Below are 22,296 nucleotides of genomic sequence, written 5' to 3' on the forward strand. Positions count from 1 at the left end.
ATGGAAAAAGCTCTAACTGAGCATTTCTGTTCATTACTCCAATTCTCTTGCATTGCGAGGGCACTTTAAAGGTACTGATGCAGCTTTATATCACCCATGACACAGTTAATTTTCCCCTCAGAGCTGCTTTTTTTTTGTTAGTGAACCCTTGAAAATGTTGCAAAGAAGCACAAAATACCTCTGATGATACAGATCAAAGTTTTTATTTAACCAGTTCATAGTTGACAATTGGTGATATTCTCTATGGGCTTTCCTACATGGCTGGGTACAATGTCTAGGTACAAATTTATTTTATTACACTGTCTACAGCTTCCATATCATATATATATATAATGTATAAGCATACTTTGATATATCTGTGCAGCCAGAAGTTTGCAAACGGAGTGGGGAGGACAATGTAACTGTTCAAGGGAAAATGAAAAACCTTGCCTGCCACTTATGAACTGAAGCCCGTCCAGTCCAGCTGGATGCATTTACCCATCTTTGCTTGGCAAAATACTGGTTCCATCTACACACCACAGAGTGTCCAGAAAAAATAAGTCATAGTCCATCCCCTGGGTTAGATCAGGGGTCTGTGCAGCCCAGCTGAGAAGACACAGAAGCCACCCCAGTTCCTCCATCCCAGGGCTTGCCAGCTGGTTTTGCTCTGGAATCACAGGTAATAGGACTGGAAAATTCTTTTGGAAACCAGACCACACAGCCCAACGGTCAGCGTGGTGAGCAGGGTCTTGCACTAGCTTGCCCCAAGCTCATCTAACCTTTTCAGAACTTGTCTACTTGTGTCCTAATTTTAGGGTATTTATTGTTAACAAACACTAATCTGGGATTGATCTGTATCCAAAGGTCACGGCAAAAGCCAGAGGGAAGGTGAGGAGCAATAGAGATGCTACTAAGAAGGTCAGCTGCTGCCACTCAGGCTGCTCTCCGGTGGTAACCACACATCAATCAGCCCACCAGTAGCCCTAGCAACATCCATGGGAGCGAGGAGATGCCTGATGCTCCCAGTAATTCTAGCAGACTCCAGTAGAAATCAGCAGGATGTAAAAGTGAGGGACAGGCATTTGCAAGTTCCCCTTGAAACGAAGGGGGATGCATGAAAGGAAGCATTTCCCATGCTGGCTGTTGTGCTCTTATGTCCTCTCACATGTAGCTCTGGCCCACAACTCTATACTAAGCTATGTGCATCTTCTCAGACAGGTCACCGAACCCATCACTCTTGTTTTTCCTCATCCTTTCAAGACTGCAGGTGGTTTTCTGCTTCCCCCTCCTAAATCTTCATGTTTAGCTCCCAGTGACTGGGGTACGTTTGGCTGGGAGTAAGCAAAGCAGCTCTCTTAAGTGGAAGAGCTACCTAATAAAGTTTTAATGGAAGGTATTATTTCTGTTCTTTACATTACATTAAAAGCCAGTCAGGAAATGAAAGCCCAGGAGGGTTAGGCGTGTTGGAAACTCAGCAAGATAGTCTTTTCTTCAGGGAATTCACAGTCTAAATGTTGCCCTGAGAAACAGAACGTGCAGCAAACACAGACAGCTTGTGCTATTACAGACTTAGCAAGCGTGTGTAGATACAGATACACACACATATGTGTGTGCATATATACACAAAGGGCAGAAAGTATCCGTTTTTGTCTTCAGAGAGATTCTCCAAATCCTCCAGATCGGGTCTAATTCCACCTGGGGAGTGTCTAGGATGAAGAGCCCAGTGCACTGACCATGCCATAGTGCATTTACCTCCTCTGCACCACCAAGGTATACACCTGCTCTTTACCAGCAAGATTTAAATACCAAACCCATTGCTGTCTTAGAGGCTTTTGTGTGATTTAAATAGAATTGGTCAGTTTGGGCTTTTCACTAAACCTCAACCTTGATAGAAGAAACTTTACCACCTCTCCTGAGCTGTTATTTTTTTTGCTGTGCAAAACCCTCTGTGCAACACCAGCACAAACAGATACCAAAATCTGTTTTCTGGAAGAATAGCAAAACCAAGCAGTTCCCAGCCTCCCCACAGAGCAGCAGAGACATTCAAGCACATACCTGGAAAGATTACTAAAATGGATCAAAAAAGTATTATACATTTTTGAAACATTGACCTTTGAGCTTATGAAGTCTACCTTTCAAGTTTTGGTTGGCCGAGGGGGACCACATTCGGTTATTGATGTTTAAGACAGGAAAAAATTGTTTTATACCAACTTAAAAATAAAAGAATACTAAGATGGAAAGCATGGATTTATACTGTCAAGAACACTGAGGACTGAAAATCCTAGAACTTCAAAGTCTCACCTCCAGGTGAGGTAATACCCAAGTACACTCAGTCCTTGGATCTGGGCTATTGGAAATCCCACCCTTACACACACATGTCCCTGAGCAGTGTTGCTCACTCTGAAGAGATGGCTCTTGACACATCCAGGCAGAAGCTGGATGCCAGCATTGTCCTCTGCTCCTGTCCCAGGACCTGCCACAGACCTCAGGGTGTCAGATGGGTGAACACCACACAGATATTCTTAAAGGCTTTCACAGCTTCAGGTTTCAGCTTTTACCAGCACTTCAGTTTATGTGGAGAGCATCATCAAGAAGTTATCTCTGACAGAAGTCCACTGTCCTCTTTAGTGTCCAGTGCAAGAAGTTCTTTGCTACCATTTCTCTTACAAAGGTCTTGGTCTGAAGCAATATGAGAGGGGACAGAGATCCAGCCCTGGAAGTTAGTAATCGCCACCCAAAGTCAAGCATTTTTCAAAAGCTGTTTTAAGCTAGCAAAAGGCAAACTTCAAAAAAACAGAGCATAAATCTTCAGAGGGACCCAGCAAGCCCTGAGGTGGAAGCACTGAAGTTCACACAGTGCTTCAAAAGACAGAATTCTGCAACGGTACCAATGGTGTCCAACAAGAAGCCATCCCAGGGAAGTGGTTGGACCCACTGCTGTGCTAACCCGGCACTAAGGACAGCAAGAACAATAAGAAATTAAAATGCACGATCACAAAGCCCAGCAACACAACAACTTCTGGCACAGGTTTGGTTTGTTTATTATAAAGCCCCGTCGGCTTTGTGTTGGGTTTTCTGCTTTCTCTCTGCTTGCTGGCAGCAGCTCTGGAGAAGATCTTTGGCATTTTGCTAAAAGTTTCAGATATTGGTTTCCTTTGGAGCACCTGCTCCCTTGTGGGACTGTAGAAGCTACTTCCAGGCTCCCTCCCTGAATATATGCCCCAGCTGCACTGCTTATTATTCACTACATTTACTTAATCTCCAAAATGCTTGGGGTTGAGACCTTGCTGCCTCTGCCCATCTCTGCATTGGCTCCCAGGTAGACTTTGAGACCCAGCAGCCAGCCCTGCTGGGCTCTTTGTCCCTGGGGGAACATTCCCATTCTCTAATTCACCCCTGCGGCCACAAAATGAGGAAAAGAAGCCCATCGATCAGCCTCTCCTTTCCTCACCCCTCATATTCATAGCAACAAGAGCGATGCAGGAAAGAACATCAGTCTGAACACGCATCTGAGCGCAGCCCACACGTGCCCCTGTCCCAGGGCAGTAATTGCCCGGGCAGACTAATCTCCAAAGTCCTAAGCTATTCCTGACAAATAGCTGCTGAAATTGTTGTCCATTTGAGTATTCATCTTTCATTTGTAATTTCATTTTAAATCCATTTTTGCAGGGTTCGCTGGACTTCAACCAAAATTGCTTTCAGAAATATGGGAAATCCAAGGGTGACTATTTTTCCCCCCGGCAAGCCTTATCTCACCGCAGCCTCTAAAGCGGCGCCAACCATCTAAGTCAGAGGGTGCGAGCCCTGGGAAGGACCTGCCAGAAGAAGCAATCTTAAAAGCACATTATGTACTTGTTAACCTGGCCCACCAGGTGAGAACCTCAACTACTTCATTTTTGATGCCTTCCACTTAAAAATCAGCAATAAAAAAGAAAAAAACTCAACATCCTGGTTTTGAGATAAGTGAGATCCAAAAGTATTTATAACTCAGGTGGTTTCTCGGTTAATGTTTCGTGGAAGAGGGTGTTCACAGCCACTGAGACACGGGGGAGAGGGACAGCAAGGCAGCTAAGCTGGCTAGAAAGGACCTGCAGCTTCAAACACATCGCAAGCAGTAGGTGGGCTTTTTGAGTAAGGAGAAAATTCATTAACTCGATGTCAAAGATCGCACAGAATTTAACGAAATCCTTAAGTAAAAGATGCTAAGCGTTTCTTAGGCCTCCTGGATCTTTCCTTGAAGATCTGCAAAGAAATGTGAAGGAACTGCTCTGGTTTTAGTACCACGCTGCGAGATTAGATGCCATCCTGCTATACATTCTTTTTTATAGCCCACTTTCTATTTTTATTCCTGTTCTACTGTGGAAGTGTTTGCTAATAATGTATGATAGGATGCTTTGTCATGAAAAAACCTTGTATCATTTATCTGTTTCTGAAAAGAAATTCTCAGTACAAATCTAATAAGGAAAAAAAAAAAATCCTATTCTAGCTCCTGTTGGAGGAAAGGGATTGATTTATGGAGAGAGATGAAAAGCACTAAGTATGTATTGCTTGGCAAAATGAGGAATTGTAGAGAACTGTCTTTATGCATTTGAAGGGTGTAAACATCAAAGAGGCAGAGGAGCTATTTAGAGCATTAGGAGGAGGCACATCTAGGAGACAAGAGCTGAAATTAAATGAACATCGTTAACTTAAAAATCATACTTCTGCCTGCAAATCTATTTCCTGGTATTATAACTTGTAGCACTCTGATGAGTATAAATGAAGCTTATAGAAAAAAAAAATCTAATCTATTTTTCATATCTGATCATCAGACCTTACTGTAAAGTTTATGAAGTCCAGATCCTGCAGCTATTCCTGAAAATTTGGGAGAAGAACATCCTTTAAATCTCCCCACACGCACACTTTTCTATTACCAAGGAGGGTTGATCAGTATAATGGGTTACTCTCCCCTGCCCAGCTGTGCTCTCTGGGCTCTGACCCACTGAAGCTGTGTGGGTGCAACAGCTTTTACCCCAGCAGATGGATAAGTCCCCAACCATTAATAACCCTTCTGAAGTAACAATAGCATCCTTGCTAGTCCCCACAGGAAACCCGTGCCCGCTCCTACAGGAGGGGAGACCTCCTAGAAGGGAGATTAGATTAGATATTAGGAAGAAATTCTTTGCTGTGAGGGTGGTGAGACCCTGGAACAGGTTGCCCAGAGAAGCTGTGGCTGCCCCATCCCTGGAGGGGTTCAAGGCCAGGCTGGATGGGGCTTGGAGCAACCTGGTCTGGTGGGAGGTGTCCCTGCCCAGGGCAGGGGGTGGCACTGGGTGATCTTTAAGGTCTCTTCCAACTCTAACCATTCTATGATTCTATTCTATGCCCAAATTTACCTGGGCATAGCATCGTACCTGAGCTAAAGCATCAGTGGGGGAAAAAAGCACTGTAGGGTTCAGATCTTTGCTTTCGTTGAGGCTTTGGACCGCCCTTCAAAAAGCCCCTGAACATCACGCAGCCCGAGGGCTTACAGAGAGCTCAAGGACAAAGTTTTTGCTCTCCTTTAACTCAGGCTTCTGGAGCTGCCCACACGGGGAGAGGGACAGTGGCAGACCCAGGCTCTGTCTCAGCTGGGCCATGGGGAAGCACGGAACACGCCGGCGCCACAGGGGTCTGCACATCCATATGTATGTGCTTGGATAATTGGAAATGTCATGCAGCTGGAGGCTCGCAGACGAAAAATATCATTTGGTTACATACCTCCCTTCTGCTTCCCACCAGACAGCCCGGGATAACGAGACCTGCCCCTTTTCTGTGCCTTCCTTTCTCAAGAAGCATTTCACAGCTGACCAACGTTGACAGTGATGGGGAGGACAGCAAGGGGGGGACTCCCCCCTCTCAGCCTCCCCAGAGAAAGCCTCAAATCCTTCTAGAATTACAGATTCCTTTTATGTTGTTGGTTTTTTTTTTTTTTTCTCCCCAGATTTTTAAGTCTAAGGGGGATACTAGACTCTGCTGTCATATTAGCCATGAAAAAGAAGTAGAGGCTTTCTGTGCTCCCTCCCTACCTTCACCAGCGGCAAAAGAGGTAAAACCCAGGGGAACGGAGGCAACTAAATTGCTAAGTCAGAGCACAGCAGCCATGCAGGCTGCAACTTTGCAAACAGCCTGATCCCTTCAGTCACAAACCCATTCATCATTAAACACAGTATTTCATGTGTGTAAATAAAAAAGGAAGGAAATGACTGCAATAAGCTTCTGATAATAGCCAAGATTCACAGCTAAATGTGTGATATTTTAACAGAAAGCATATATTAATGTATAATGATAAGATGCCTGTGAACGACAAGCTCTGATTTATATTCCTGGTGTTTCCAGCCCTAAAGCACCATAAGAACATTGCAGTGAAAAATGGTCAGAAGTAAATAGGAAAAGATGAACCTCTGTGTGTAAGAAGGGAATTACGCTGCTGCCCGTGCCCCTGCCCATGGGCACCAGGGTCTCACACTTGTTCACATCTAAAACCATCAGACCCTAAAGGAATCTGTTTTTTGATGTATTCACAGCTCTGTGCAAAGCCAGAGCAGCAGCCTGAGGAAAGATTATCTACACCACAGACCAGCAGATACAATGCTCAGGCACAGGGGCTATGGCTGAGAAGGGGACACAGATGGATGGGGCAGGGTTGTCCCCATCCTTGCCTGGAGACCACCAACATGAGCACCCTGCTGCCCCTCTGCAGCCCTTGCAGCAAGCTCACACCAACAGAGCACAAGTCACACAACCACCAGTTTCAATCCTTAAGCAAAACAAGACCTTACCGTGCTGGTGTTAGGTGGAAAAACCACCTTCTTTGTATGGATGATAGTCCATGGTCATGGCTGTGCCTGAGCTGGAGACCTGCACTCCTTCAATCAAGCTGAGGGAAAGGACAGGTGGTGCCAGGCTGAGCTTAAATAGTCTCTGGGCCCATTGTTGGGGGTGGAGAGCCCAGGTGAGGCTGGTCAGGGTCGTTAAGACCTGTGAGTGCCTGGGCAGGTGCATGTTCTGCACCAGGCTCGGAAACTCATGGTCCATGCTGAGGATGCAGATCTTTTTCCACCCTTGGCAGGAGGAAAGCTCTGCCTGACAATTTAGGGCCTGTCTAGTTGAGGTTTGAGTGTCCCCAAGCTTGGTGTCATGGGTAGAAAGCAGAAGATTATAAAATCCCATTTCAGGCCTTAAACACTAAATCTTTGTTATCTTTTCTACCCTTTTTCCCCCAGTGTGTTTGGATCTGACAGCCTGGATGTGGCATTAGTACTTCAGAGTGGGCACCGAGAAAACGAGCAATCCCTTTGTCAGGGTAAGGAGCGAGTAACTAGTTAATTTTGAAGTCATTTTTTCCTTTTTTTCTCCTAGCAGGAAAAGGAAAAAAAAAATATTAAAGCAATACTTCATCTTTCAGCTGACTGGGAGGGACTTTTGATGATCAAATTCTGTGATCATCTATACCCGGGCATTTAGCTGGGGAAGAGATCAGCTTCAGTAGTCAGCAGAGTGAAATCAGTGCATGTCAGATCCAAACCAGGTCCATGTAATAGACAGCAGGTAGTAAAGACTCTAACAGAGCAGCGGTTTGGTGGCAGCTTCTACAGCATGGAATGTGAGAGACGTAGGAAAATTCAAGTTGGTCAAACAAAGGGAAGGAGACCGTCCAACGCTGAGTACCTTCACGCTGGGCTTCCTCCCTCCTTTTGCCTCCCCTCAACAGGAGTACAACGTTTTCACTGCAGGCTTTCATAAACTGCAGCAATAACTGGAGCAGAAAGGCAGCAGCCCGTCCGAGGCTCGGTGCGTGGCCGCATCGCCCGCAGGAGAGCTGAAGAAGAACTCAGCCTGCTGTGAGGTTCCCAGTGCCGCAGGCTACTGCAGGAGATGCACCATGCCAGGGCATGTGGTTTTGTAAGTGAGAGATGAGTCCATTTATTTCAGGAGTGAATTTGGCCCCAGGCTGGTGCTATTTAGAATAAAGTTGGATGCGGTGACCTGTGGAAAAGCACTTGTTCAGCACCTGGTTGGGTTAAGAGCCCAATTTGCAAACAGTAAAATCTGGATGCTCTACCAACCAGAACATGTCCAAACGCTGTCAGAGTTTACTGTCGAGGTTAGAATTTTCCTGTCTCTTAATGAAATGGAGACTTTTGTTCCCAGGGCATTGTATCCATTTCACTGTCTTTTAGACCCTTCCTTAGTCCTTCCCTCAAAAGGGTGAATGTGAACGTCCCCCCCGAAATCTCTGAAGCTCTTTCCATAGTCACTTATTAAAGCGAAGACACAGGAAAGATGCTCAGAGGTGAGGAGATCACAGTGGAGTAGGGAAATTCCAGGTGTAGAAGCATCCAGTAAAGAGGAGCTGGAAGAAGAAAGGGTGAAAGACTGCCTTGTGTTGATGGTCCCCATACTAGGAGGTCACGGAGATCACAGCACATCACATGCAGGGCCACCAGGGAAACTCCACGTGTAGAAGCATCCAGCAGAGAGGAGCTGGAAGAAGAAGGGGTGAAGGCTGCCTTGTGTTGATGGTCTAGGAGGTCATGGAGATCACAGCACATCACATGCAGGGCCACCCAGACTAACAAAAACACAGTACACAGTAAAATACAGGCAAAACAAAGGGCAGACTGATGAAGGAAACCATTATAGGTGAAGAGGGACAGAGACACAAAGCAAAGGAGTTGAAGTGTTGTTTAATGACTCATGTGGACGTGAAGAAGATGGAGAGACAAAAGATCTCAATCCCTGTCAGCTCCTAATGGGTACAGAATGTTCATCCAAAACCCACCAGGAGGTCGCTGGCCACAGAAGAGGGCAAGGAGGAGCCGGCAGCCAGCACCCCTTGTCCTCTGCATCACCACAACTAACCCTGAACCACCACATCTTGGGGCTTGTAAGCACATGGGGCTGGCAACGAGTGAAAGCTGGTTTGTTTTACAAATTTACCTTCCTCCACTGCACTGTCCTGAACTGAGGTTTACTGCATCACCTGGGCCACGCTGCAGAGTGAATTGCTACCCAGGAAACATATGATGGGGATTTTGGAAAGTCACTCATCTGTGTTGACTGGGAGATCGTGGGTTGGGGATGTGTGGTAGGAGTGCGTGGGGCTGGCAACGAGCAAAAGCTGGTTTGTTTTACAAATTTACCTTCCTCCACTGCACTGTCCTGAACTGAGGTTTACTGCATCACCTGGGCCACGCTGCAGTGTGAATTGCTACCCAGGAAACATAGGATGGGGATTTTGGAAAGTCACTCATCTGTGTTGACTGGGAGATCGTGGGTTGGGGATGTGTGGTAGGATTCTTCAGGGTGGCTTTGCTCTCCAACAGCTACGCTCAGAAATCCTTGCAGGAAATCAGTCTGTGGTGCTGCTGTGGGTGGCTGCTGCCTTTCTCTGCCCAGGAGGAAGCTTCTTGCAGTTGACAATAAACTCTCTGGGCTCATAAATGAGTCAGGAAAGTAAGAAGCTGGGTTCTCATCTAAAGGCAGCATCACAAAAGGCTTCATCACCACCAGGTTCCTGGAGGGAGGGCAGCAGATCTGCAATTGTTCTCCCGACTTAAGTGCAGAGAGGCTGTTCCTTTGCAATGTGTACATACTTTTGCATGAAAAATTCTTATAAAAGGAGTAATTATAGAAAAACCCATCTCCTAACTAAAAGAAAAGGAAAGAGAAGAATAAGCACATATGAGACCACCTGGGGTACATCAATCAGAGCAGACCAGTGAAAGATAACAGCCTGGGTAAACCCTTCATAGGAGCCGCCAGCTATTTATCTAAATTGCATTTCTCAGTACCGTCAAGAAACACTCCCTCTTCTTTTAAAGGCCAGATGAAAGCTGGACTCCTGTGATGTCCTTCCCTTCCCACACCTCCCCACCCACCTGGGAACAACTCTCTGCTTCAGGAGCCCAGCAGCTGCCTCTTCACCAACCCACCTGGCACAAAGCCTCGGGATCAAGTTTAGTGGTTTAGTAATATTCTGGCCTCTGCTTTGGCAAGGATGGGCTAATTCGAGATCCAAACACAACTGTTTGCCTTTTTAACCCCATTCCAATCTCACACTGGACTTATACTGCTTTGGGGGTAGGAGGATATGGGGAATATGCTCTCTGCACCCTCCTCTTCATCGGGTGGCAGAGCTGTGCTGCGTTCATCCACCCCTTAGACCAAGAATGTTTCACCAACTGATTTAATTACATGAAGCTTATGCAGGAGTTACAGAAGGATTATCTGGGTTTTATCATGGTTATTATAGAAAATTATTATATTGTTACTATTACAGAGTTACAAAAAGTAAAGAGGAATCACAGGAAACTTGGCAAGAGCTCATTAGCAGTGTGGTGCAGTCTGCAGGAGCTAATTAAAAATGCCTATACCTCATAATAACCATTTATCTCATCACAGCCCTCCATTCGCTACATATTTTTCTCTGGGTAGAGTGAGAGGGGGTGAGCTCTTCTCACTGGTGGTATGTGTATGCAGCAATACCTACTGAGTACAGCATAATACATACTCTTTTCTTTCAGGATATGAAGCCACCAGCTCTGTCCTTGCCTGCCCGAGCCGTGGGCTGACTGTCCTCACCTTGCACACGAGGCCACATCAGATGCTCAAGAACGTCCCAGAGTCACTTCAAGAAGTATCTCAGCCAACTGTGCCAAGAAGCACAAGAAGATGGAGACTGTAAGCCTGGAGGAGGGGCTGGTTGGGAGACACAAAAAAAGTATTAAACCAGCAAAATAACACAAGCATTTACATTTACTGTGCCCAAAGTCTTATGGAAGTCACTGGGACCTCTGGTGTCTCTGTTCCCAGCAATATGTTGGTCCCAATCATTTACCAGGAGGGCAGGATTTTCTCAGACAACATTCATATCTCCTTCTGCACGCTTTCAAAGCAAACAAAAAAAAATGACACAGGTCCCAGTTAATCTGTGTTATCTAGAAAGATGAAATCAAGGTGAAATTCAGTTTGTCAACAGGCGTGTGAACGCTGACAGGAGATGGAGGGGAACAGGAGAAAACTGGCTGTGGTGCTGCCCGACAAGCCATTTCTCACATTCACAAACCCTGGATGCAGATGGATATTCGTGAGATGACATTTGATGAACTTGTTTTCTTTTGGAGCTTGAACTGAAGGGTCTGTAGGAAAAGCAGAGAAATAAATCCTAATAATAAATCCTAAAAGCCGGTGACACCATTTTCTGTTCTGCTCAGTGGCACTGACCAGCCTGGAGGAGACCGCAGCCGAGAGGCACAGCCAGCTTCCCTCCCTCTCCAGGGAAAGGAGGGTACTTCTTAATCCATCCCAAAATATCAGTCTCTTGGAAACAAATTCCTTGTCATCTTTAATCTTCGCAAGCATTTTCGGTAAAGCAGATGGGGTGGATGCTGAACAACGAAATCCTCAAGCCTGCACCAGCTGAAGTCAGATGTGAAATCAACAGCGCTGAGATTATGCTTCTTGTGAGAGCAAGGACCAAGTCTGAGGTCCATTGGCCTCCAACGCAACCTGCCTGATACTCAGTCCTCCAGACACTGCTCCTCTGTGCAAGAGTTTACAGTCTCTTGGCCACCCAAGGGCTCTCCCCCTTCCCATCCATCTTTTTGACACCAGTTGACCATGGTTTTACCATGTTTTTTAGCCAGAGAGACCTCATGTCCATAACCTCAGGTAGAAGCGGAACTATTTTGCCCCAAACCATATATTTTTTTTATTGTTCCATTCTATGGAGAACCTCTGTTAGCTCTCCTATTATTATTATTATTATTATTATTATTATTATTATTATTATTATTATTATTATTATTATTATTATTATTATTATTATTATTATTATTATTATTATTATTATTATTATTATTATTATTATTATTATTATTATTATTATTACCACTACTACATGTGAACACAGATCATCAGCTGAGTAGTGCCTGCTCTTAACGAGCATATACAGCCTCCTTGGCAACTGGGACCACTTTTACTCAAACCCCATCAATCAAACCTCACCGCTATCCCTGCTGGGCAGGTCCATCTGACACTCGGAAAAAAAAACCCCACGGACTGAAATCCCTGGCACTTCCCCCAGAAACGTCACCCCCCTCCTGAAAACAATGCTAGAAAAAGCAGGATTTTTTTTCTTCTTCAACTTCTGCTCCCTTTGCCCTTTCCAGCTTTCCCTGCCAAGCCCCATCCTCCGCCACATTCCCGCCTGGAACTGGGTTGTATCAGCCGCTCTCCCTGACATCCTCTGCTGTCACAGGCAGTTTCAGCCACACACAGCAGCCCAGCTGGTGCCCCAGACGGGGAAAATCTCTCTTTTTTTTGCAACAGCAGCAGTCAGTAAAGGTCTTGGTGGATGAAGCAACCCATGACTCACTTCCCCGGCTTTTCCAGGAGGTGCTGGAGACAGAGGCAGGACATTGAACTTAACTGAGATTTCCCAACACAGAAGAGAGTGGGAGAGCTGTTGTACTGTTTGGTTGGCCAAACATGAGTCATTTCTAAACTTAGATCATGCTTTTCTCCCCCCCCTGAAATCAGTTTGCCTGCTAAACCAAACCAAAACAAGTATTCCTGATGCAATCCAGCTGGGTCAGCCTCCTGAAATGAAGACAGTTATGAGGAATGTGAATTTATCTCCCCTTGGAGTTTATCTGTCCTTGTACCTGGGACCAGACTGAGAAAAGAGGCTGGAGAGAGTGTACATCCCATCAGTCCCCATGGGACTGGGAACCAAAGAGGAGGCAATGCTGCAGATTCCACCTGGAAAACCCCGAAAGTCTGATAAGAACTTGATGGTAAAGTACTAAACGAGAGATTAAATTAACTATATGAATTGTTTCAGAGTTAGCAGAGATTAACACAGTGGTATTACCTGTAATACAGGCTAAAAAAGGCAACAGTGCAATCTGCAGGATGTTACAGGTATTCAGTGGGTGTAGCATGGGGTGTCTTGACATACACGTAGAGTGGGAATCAGCTGAAAGGAAGAAAGAGCTCCCAGCGGTGAGAAATTAGGAGACAGAAAAGAGGGAGGGGGATTAATCAGCATTAGTGCTGCTTTCAATCACTGGGTTCCCTATAGAAATTAAATGGCTTGACTCGTACCCAGTTCCCCACTATCAATACGTGCCCTTGTTTCATCCCTCATTTTCCTGGGCAGACGGCAGCCACCTCCTTGGCTACAGCGTAAAGGGGTTAATTTGCTCTCACTCCCCATCTCTTTAAATATAAGTCATAAATTTGGTTGTTTGCTTGTTTTTATTGCAAGAGCTGTAGCTCTGCTGGAGAAAACACACCTCGCACCAGTACACAGCAGTTTTCCAAAGTGAAGTTTAAGCCCCCTTCAGCAAATGTAACGGTCACAGGTTTTAAACCTTACGATGAGGGCAATAAGCTATTATTGGCCACAGCATAAAAGCAAAATACAAGCCCTCACAACCCTGAGCCTGCAGCTCAAAAATATGGATGTAACATGATAAAAAAATATATGTACATAACCCTTTTTATTTCTGCCATAGACATGTATGTTACATACCTATGGTACTTGCATAGATATAAATATGTACACATAGGTACATATACATAGAGCTGAAGTGACCACAAATGATATCTGAGAAAAACAAGCCTCTATTTTTCATTACCACCTGTAATTCCACCTGGGCTCTTTACTTCTTTTGCAGAAGTAACGAATAAAGCAATAATATAAATACAAAAATAAATACAAAGCTGGAACACCAGCCTGGTGCATCAACAGAGCGCTGGGTCAGGCAGCAGGAGTGGTTACATCCACATAGAAGAGCTGAACTTCCCTCTCTACTCCAAACGAAGAAGAAACCCAGCAGTTTCAGGAGATTTACATTTATTTTCTTGCTGTAAGCCAGACCCAGCTGGAGCTGGGGTGAGGCTGCAAGCATCTGGAGGTCTTCGTGAAGCCAGCGCTCAGCACGAGTTGGAAACTTGGCTTTGCCTCCCTGAATCAGCCAAAAATAGTTTGCCCACGGGGACTAACTGACCTCCGTGCTCCCTTTCTAACTGTGTATTTTATCTGATGGGCTTCAAGGGATTTCCTCCGATTATTGCAGATGCCTCTGGAGATACATTCAAAAGGATCCTGGATGCCTGTAAAACCTCTCCCTGTGAAGCCAGCCCGTGGAGAAACCTCACGGAGGAGATGTAAATCTTGGGAGGTTTTATAACAGCTCCTCCAACATCTGTAATTCCTGTATCAGCAAACAGTTTACACGTTGCTCTGGGAGAGGGATGTAGAGAAGGGAGAGTTATTTCAGAAAGCAACTACTTAGTATCTGCAGCTCTACATGACAGCCAAAAAATTGTAATCCCAAATAGCTTTCCTAATTCAGACTGTATTAAAATGCTTATATATATAAAGTAAGAGCATTTTGCTCACACGGTCGTTTTCCACTGGCTGGTCATGGATAAACTCTCAATCACATCCAGATCCTGCTGCGCTACCGTGAACGCTGGAATAGTTAAGGAGCTAAATATTCCTGCTGACCCTAGAAGAGGGGTTTTCCTTCCTAAAAAAAAAAGGAAAATTATTGTCCTGTTCTGGATGCAAAGGAGGCGGTTGGGTTAAGAGCGGAGCTGCACGTGGAGTTTTACTGGGTGGTAACAGAGGCAGCAGAACACGGACGAGAAATGAGGGAGAGGGAAGAGAGTTTTGGTGCATTTTGGCATTTTGATAGCACACCTCGTTTGGGCTGGAATAAAAACTCAGACTGCTTTAGTTGCAGCCAGGTGATGGGTTTGTAGCCTACCCCTACAAAACCCAAATGTGCTTTGTATAAAGCTTGCTGTAGCAACGAGAGGAGTCAAGGCAGAGATGCCTCTGTGTGTGTATGTTTTATATTAAGACTTAGTTGATGACTTCTCGTCATTTGAAAGAAACGTTCAGCTTCAGTGCTTGAAATTATCCAGCTGCAGCATTTTCTACTCAATCCAATCTCCAGTTAATTTGATCCTTCATTTATCTTGAACAAAGCCTCCTAATAAAAACATTTGTATTACAAATGATACACTTGATCAATGGGATTGCTTTAGGCAAGTATTTGATAATTTGAACACTAGCTATAAAAAGTTCTCCTTTAATCAATGTAGCTGGCCAAAATTTGGAGTCAGAGAAAGGCCCAAACCTGCACGTCACTAAACAAGCCAGATTATAATGAAATATCAGGTTATTTAGATGTTCTGACCAACATTATTGTTAGGACCGGCTAGTGTAATCTGTGTGATATTAGCCCTAATTATTTTCTGTAACAGGATTAATTATTTAGTTCACTCAAAGTGACAAGAATGGAATGAATCAAAATAAGAAGCTGGCTGAGCAAAGAACTATTAATCTTCTTTCAATCCTGTAATTCCTTTGGTCAAATCAATGAGAAAAATACGCAGATGGAAAAAAGCCAATGAACGTGCACGTGAACGGTGTCCAGACCCCATGCAGCTCAGAAGGTAATATTAGACCCTTTAAAGGGGCTGGGAAGCTGCCCTCAGGAGTATTTGGGTCTGTTGCATCTCTGAGATGGTTTTTGGAACACAAGAGCTCTTCAAGGTCACGGGCTGCTCTGCTGTGGGTGGTATGTTCTCCCCCACCCAAAGCTTGGGCCTGGAGTAGGAAACATTATCCCTTGGCAGCCAAAGTGGATTTCTGCTTTATTGCAACTGTTGCTATCCCTGGATGGCTTTGAGAAGCAATCACCCTGCTTGGAATTTTAGCCTGTGTTTACTTTCATTAATGGTGGTATTAATCAACGTTTTCCTCCAGTCTCCGCAGACCATTCAGGGATGCTCTTGGAAAACAAAGGCAAATTCCAGGTCAGGATTCCTGTTGCTTGCTGTTATTATGTGTGAAAAGTGGCATCATTCTTCCTTTTGCTCAGATTTGTGCATGAACGTGCAGAAAAGCTTCTTGCAGCTCCAGCATCCCTCCTGCACCTTGGTGGAAGAGCCTTATTTTGACATGGCTACCAGCAGACGTATTACAAAAAAAATTCAGAAGGTCTAAAAAACGTTCACAGTGTACACAGGCTGTTTTATTTTTGTTTCTTCAGCCTTTTTAAATCAGCATTTTTTAGGACTTCATTTAAAATGGAAGCCCAGGAAGCAGCGCGGTGAGTACTCTCTTCTGTCACATCGTGCGCCGAGTGGTACAAGACAACAGCCTCAAAATCTCTTTTTCAATCCATCACTTATTTCCCTCTGGAAACTTTTTTTTTTTCTTTCTTTTTTTCTTTTTTTTTCCTTCCCCTTCTTCCCCGCCGTATTGTCTTTGACTCTTATTTATTTATTTGGTTAGTTGACTTCAAGGGACATTTCTTCCTGGCTGGATAAAGACATTTTACAAACAAATGCATGGAAACATTTTTGATAACGCTGCAGAAAGCAGGCGGCGCGGCGGGTCCCCGTGGGCAGGTAAATGCTTTGTGTCATTCACCAGCCACCGCTCGCCTCGATTAAGGAGCAGCATTTTTCACAGCCGGCGCGGCTGCTACAACAACAGGCCCCAAGCAGCGGCCGGGACCAAAGAGGGAGGAATTAAAGGGCTGCTGAAGGTTCCACAGGGCTCTAAGGACTCCCCCGGGGAGGATAAAAAAGAATTAGAAAGGGCTTTTATTGACGAGGATATGTTGCTTGTGCTTTGATACACACACAAAGGAGAGTAATTGTAAGCATGAGGAGGAAGGTTCTCCGTGGCTGAAACTATCATTTATACCCTGTGGAGAGTTAAAAAACTCCTCAGCTGTCTCCTTGGGTAGACACTCTACCTCTTTTAGTGTTTTACAAGCCACCCCAAAAGGCCCAAGCCCCCAAACAAGGGTTACTAAATAGGCAGAAAGGATTTACAATGCAGGGATAGATGACAAATATTTTTTTCCCCTGGTTTCAAAGAGCTCCACGTCTCCCCAGCACCCTGAGACAGCGAGAGGGAAAGATGTGCATCACCGTCAGCAAAACCTGTTCTGCTAAAAAAAAAAAAACCACCTTTGGGCGAGTCTGCAGCTGCTGAAAGAGCAGCAAACGCGGCGGAGGCACCCGTTCAGCATCTGGAGAGGAGAGCATCTGCTTCGAGACACCCCGACGCTTACTTTGAGCGAGGAATCGTCGCTCGAGCTGCAATACTTCACGAGCAAGACATATCAAGTGAATGGAATCCACACAAATGAGGTCGTTAGCATAACCGAATACGCTCTTCATTCCTTCAAGAATGAAAAATATGAGTAATTCCCTGGCAAGGCCCAATTACAGCCTGCCAGCGCTAGCGCACGGGTTATATCTATTATGAAATAATAAGATAACATTAATAAGAATCCCAGAAAGACCATTAGACAGCCGAGCTCCCAAATGTGTACAACCCATCTAACTATTCAGGCTGTCTCCTGCCTGCGTAGCTCAACACTTGCCAGGTTTTTCTTGTCATCTTCAGTGGGATAAGCTGAGGTCCACCAGCTTTTGAGCAGGAGGCTGCGAATGGGAAAGAGGCTGAGAAATGCTGGGTAGCTGCTCTCTTTGAAGGAGTTTCAGTATCAGACATAAACGTGAGAGCTACAGCAAACAATCATAGCCCTCATGAAACGTTACTGTAGATACAGAGTGATGCTGGCAGCTGGATATTGGGTCGTTAACCTGAGAGCACAGGCACGGCTCAGACACGTGCCGGCGATGCTTCCAGCCTCTTGCTCCGAGAGTGGCTGAATAATTCCTTTTTTTAGACTGTTCCCTTGTGTCCCGAGGCTCACAGCCCTGCCTGCACACACACACAGAGCAGCCAGACCTGTGTATCAGCACAGGCGAGGAACTGGGCTGGTGTGGTCTTTCAACCCCGCTTCCTGAGACACCTGTGGAGGTAAACTTAGGGGAAAAAAAAAAATAGACAAAAAGACATATGTATAGTTGAGTGTAACATCTCACGTTGCTCAGAAGCCTGGTAGGACAGGAGGCAGCTGTGATCTCCATCGCTGTAATTTAGCAGGATGAGTCTCAGACACTCAGGCAAGGAGCATCAAGTTCTCCAGGACCAAGGACACGTTGGTACCTGCAGTCAGACACCACGGTTTTGGCAGGTGGCTAAATTGGCTCCACAGCCTCACCGGCCCTCGTCGGGGAAGGGAAGATGCTGAGTCTCAGCACAGAGGGCTGTAATGAGGATTAATAAGGCGTGTGAAGACGCTCTCTAATTGTCCGGCTGGCTGTTTCCTTTGCACCTTATGTTATCATTTATGCTCGTGCAAAGTGGCTGTAAATGCTCCAGGTCTGATTCAATAGAACTCGGCAGACTCTTTGTACAGGTGTAAATTGCTCTGTGACATTCAGGGCAATGTCTAAATGCAAGCTAATCTGATCATCTCTGTTTGATCATCTCTGTTGTCCTTTTTTTTTTTTTTTCCCCTCTGTAAAATCCTCTGCAGCCAATCAAACATTTTAATGCCCCATAAGCTGCACAATATCAGGTATTTCATCCATAAACCTATTTCCCCAGCAACAGAATATGCAGTGACCCAAGGAGGGCTGGAGCTGCATCAAGGGGCCATGGCTGGGCCACCAACACCTTGGTCCTGTGCGTTGGCCACTGCCCACAGCCATGAGACCAAGCAGAGGAACATTCACATCATAAAAACCTCAGAGGCTGGAGCACAGCGACGGCGAGTCTGAACCCAGGAGAAGCCATGAAAAATGAGGTAACAACATAATTTTGGAGGGAACGGGTGAAAAACAATGCCTGACCTTGCCCAGACATAGGGAAAAAAAAACCCAACTGCAAACCTACAACGGCTGTAAAATGAGCCTGAACTAAAAGGTATGAGCTGATATTACAGGGAATAACCCTTAAGAGGTGGAAGGCTTTGATAGACGCACTCCTACAGGTAGCTTCAATCCCTGGCAGCTGCAGGGCTTCAGTAATGAATGTCAGACTGCTGGCCAGCTGCGAGGGGAATAAACATCTATTTGCCTTCAGTGGAAGCAGCATCAGTCTGACACATGACATTCAAATGATATGAAATTTAAAAGAGTGGTTAAATGACTGCTGTTTGACTTGAAACCTTGAATCCACCAAAGCAGCTTTGCCGCCGTTTACCTTAGCTCTGCGGGGGATTGAATTGCTGGGCTTAAAAATGAAAGATCAAAAGTGCTTCTGCAAATTCAGTCCAGGGTATGTGTGTGCCCAGCCGACAGCAAACGTGTGCCTGAGCTATTAGAGGGGTGAAGCAACCGTCTCCTCTGACACTGCAGATGGCTGCTGCTGGCACACAAGGAGCTGGGGAGCCACAGAGGGATCTCTGGGTGACAGATGGGTGGGGAGAGGCTGGGAGGGACAAAATTTGGGGCCGTGGGATGGGATGGAATGAGGAAGTGGGGGTCATCCCACCTAGTCCCGCCCCATGGTCCAGCACCCCTTCTCCTGGCATCCTCTACCTTCTCCTGGCATCCTCTAACTTCTCCATGCTGGTGGGCTCCTCTTTGAGGCTCTTCTGCATTTTGCCTTGCAGGACACCAGCCCAGCCCACGCCGTGTCCATCCCCAGCTTGTCCACCCCCAGAATTTACCTCTCTATTTTAGGAGACCTTGTTATGCACTTGTTACATTAGCCTGTCAGCTTCATACCAGCAGTCGTAACACTTTTATAACCTGCCTGCTGAAGTGCTTTCTCTTGCAATCCTCACGCTAAAACAGGAGCTCAGGACCAAAGCTGCTGTGGAAAAAAAAATTGCTGGTTCCTAACCTTTGGGCAGACTCTGTGAGCTGATTATTCCATCGATTTTAACCGAATCAAGCATTCAATAGGAGTGTCTGGGGTCCTGTCTCTCTTCGGCAGCGGGTCCCAGTACAGCACCAGCAGCAATAATAGGGACAACCTCTATGCAAGCCTGGGTCAGGGTCAGGAAAGCTCCAAGTGTCTTGCAAATTGTGGTGGGCACGACCACCCGAACTGGGACCTGCTCAGGGACCTCCTGCAGCCATGGGAGAGGATGGAGAGCTAAGGAAGAGCTCAGGACCAAAGCTGCTGTGGAAAAAAAAATTGCTGGTTCCTGACCTTTGGGCAGACTCTGTGAGCTGATTATTCCATCGATTTTAACCGAATCAAGCATTCAATAGGAGTGTCTGGGGTCCTGTCTCTCTTCGGCAGCGGGTCCCAGTACAGCACCAGCAGCAATAATAGGGACAACCTCTATGCAAGCCTGGGTCAGGGTCAGGAAAGCTCCAAGTGTCTTGCAAATTGTGGTGGGCACGACCACCCGAACTGGGACCTGCTCAGGGACCTCCTGCAGCCATGGGAGAGGATGGAGAGCTAAGGAGTTAGTGTTGAGGGCCCTATAGTCATCCTATATGTTTTTTAGGGGGAGTGGATGACTTGCTTCCAGCTGTCAGCATGTTACAGAATCATAGAATCATCCAGGTTGGAAGGGAACTTTAAGATCATCGAGTCCAACCATTAACCTAACAGTGACAAAAGCCCTAAACCATGTCCCTCAGCAGCACATCTACCCATCTTTTAGATACCTCCAGGGATGGTGATTCAACCGCTTCCCTGAGCAGCCCATTCCAGCGTTAGACAAGCTCCTGAAACACTTCTGCTTTAGTGTCATCCAAAGGGAAACACATTTGATCCCTCTGTGACCTTGCTGTGATCGGAATCAAAGCACGGCATAAGGTGAACGCACGCCCAAGTTCATGATTGCCTGACCGTAAATAATTTTGTAAAAAGCTTTACATGTAGGTAAACTGAGGCGTTAGACGAGCTCCTGAAGCACTTCTGCTTTAGTGTCACCCAAAGGGAAACCCATTTGATCCCTCTGTGACCTTACTGTGATCAGAATCAAAGCACAGCATAAGGTGAACGCACACCCAAGTTCATGATTGCCTGACCATAAATAATTTTTTAAAAAGCTTTACATGTAGGTAAACTGAGGCACGTGGCTGTGAAAGAGCACAGCTTTATCTCCCTGTGGCTACTGGAAGGGAGCAGTAGCCTGCTTATTACCTCTGGAAATGAGCCCGGGGGGGCTGACACAGAACGTGCCCCAAATAGCTGCTGGGGAATAAAGCCAAGAAGCAGTGTCCCACGTAGTGGGCTTGCTGGAAAACTCCCAGCCTCTGAGCAACACCCCACCGTAAGATGCCCCCAAAGCCACTCCAGGAAGCCAGCAGCCCAGGAGGGGTTGACACAGAACCTCCCCCAAATAGCTGCTGGGGAATAAAGCCAAGAAGCAGTGTCCCACGTAGTGGGCTTGCTGGAAAACTCCCAGCCTCTGAGCAACACCCCACCGTAAGATGCCCCCAAAGCCACTCCAGGAAGCCAGAATCTGATGGAAAACCTCCCTCTAAGATGAGTGGGAGCCGGTGAAGGTGTGCAATTCAGCAAAATGAAGATAAGATGTGCCACGGGTCAACATTGCTTCGTCTCTCTCCAGGATCCCATGCGGGTGCCGGGAGATGGAGCTCTCCCCGTGGATCATCGGTGGTGCCGGTCGCAGGCCCCTTCTCGCCCCCTTCATCGGCACAGGGTGCCGGTGGCTGAAGATGCCTTTGAAGAGAGATGAGAGAGGCTGAAATCCTTTGACACCTGCAAGTGAACTGTATATTACCAAAATGCTAAGCGGCTTTGTGAGAGAGATTATCCTGAAGGATGTTTTCCGTAGCGTTGACATTTGTATGTGAGTGATTAATTCCAACACAGGCGTGGAGCGAGGAGGCAAAACCCTTCCCTCGCTGCCACCGGGCAAGCTGTGGCCTTCACTCCACCAAGGTCATTAATTCATCCCTGACCCCTGACACTGCGTGTGACTTCCTCACCCTCCTCTTCTCGGTCACCTCTCAAGGCTGAGACCTGAGGATTCTCCCTGCCCCTTTTTTTGTGAACCGCTGGGAGGGTGCAGGCACTTTTTGGCTGTTTGCTCTCCGGGGCTCTGACTGCTTCTATATTTTGTCATTCTCCCCTGAGACGTGCCATCACAGTCAAACACGGTGCCACGGCTTTAAAAAAAAGGGGGACAGTAACAGCTGAAAACGAAGACGAATTGTGGCTTTTGTACAGGGGTGGCAGGAGGGAGCTGCGCTGCTGCGGGTCACCGAGGCAGGAGGGGAAGCCGTGGCTGCCCGAGCTGCTGGGAATTTTCTAACCCTCTCACCCAGCTCACGGGTGACTCTCTAGAGAAGCAGCCTCTTTCTTCCCCTGCACTTCCAGTCAAGGGTGTCTTTCACTGGGGAATTTAACATGCTGCAGAAAGGTTATTACACCTCCTTGGGGGTTTTCTACTCAAATCCTAAAAGATA

The sequence above is a fragment of the Calidris pugnax genome, unplaced genomic scaffold (assembly GCF_001431845.1).
Source record: "Calidris pugnax isolate Ruff unplaced genomic scaffold, ASM143184v1 scaffold123, whole genome shotgun sequence".
Classification (NCBI taxonomy): domain Eukaryota; kingdom Metazoa; phylum Chordata; class Aves; order Charadriiformes; family Scolopacidae; genus Calidris; species Calidris pugnax.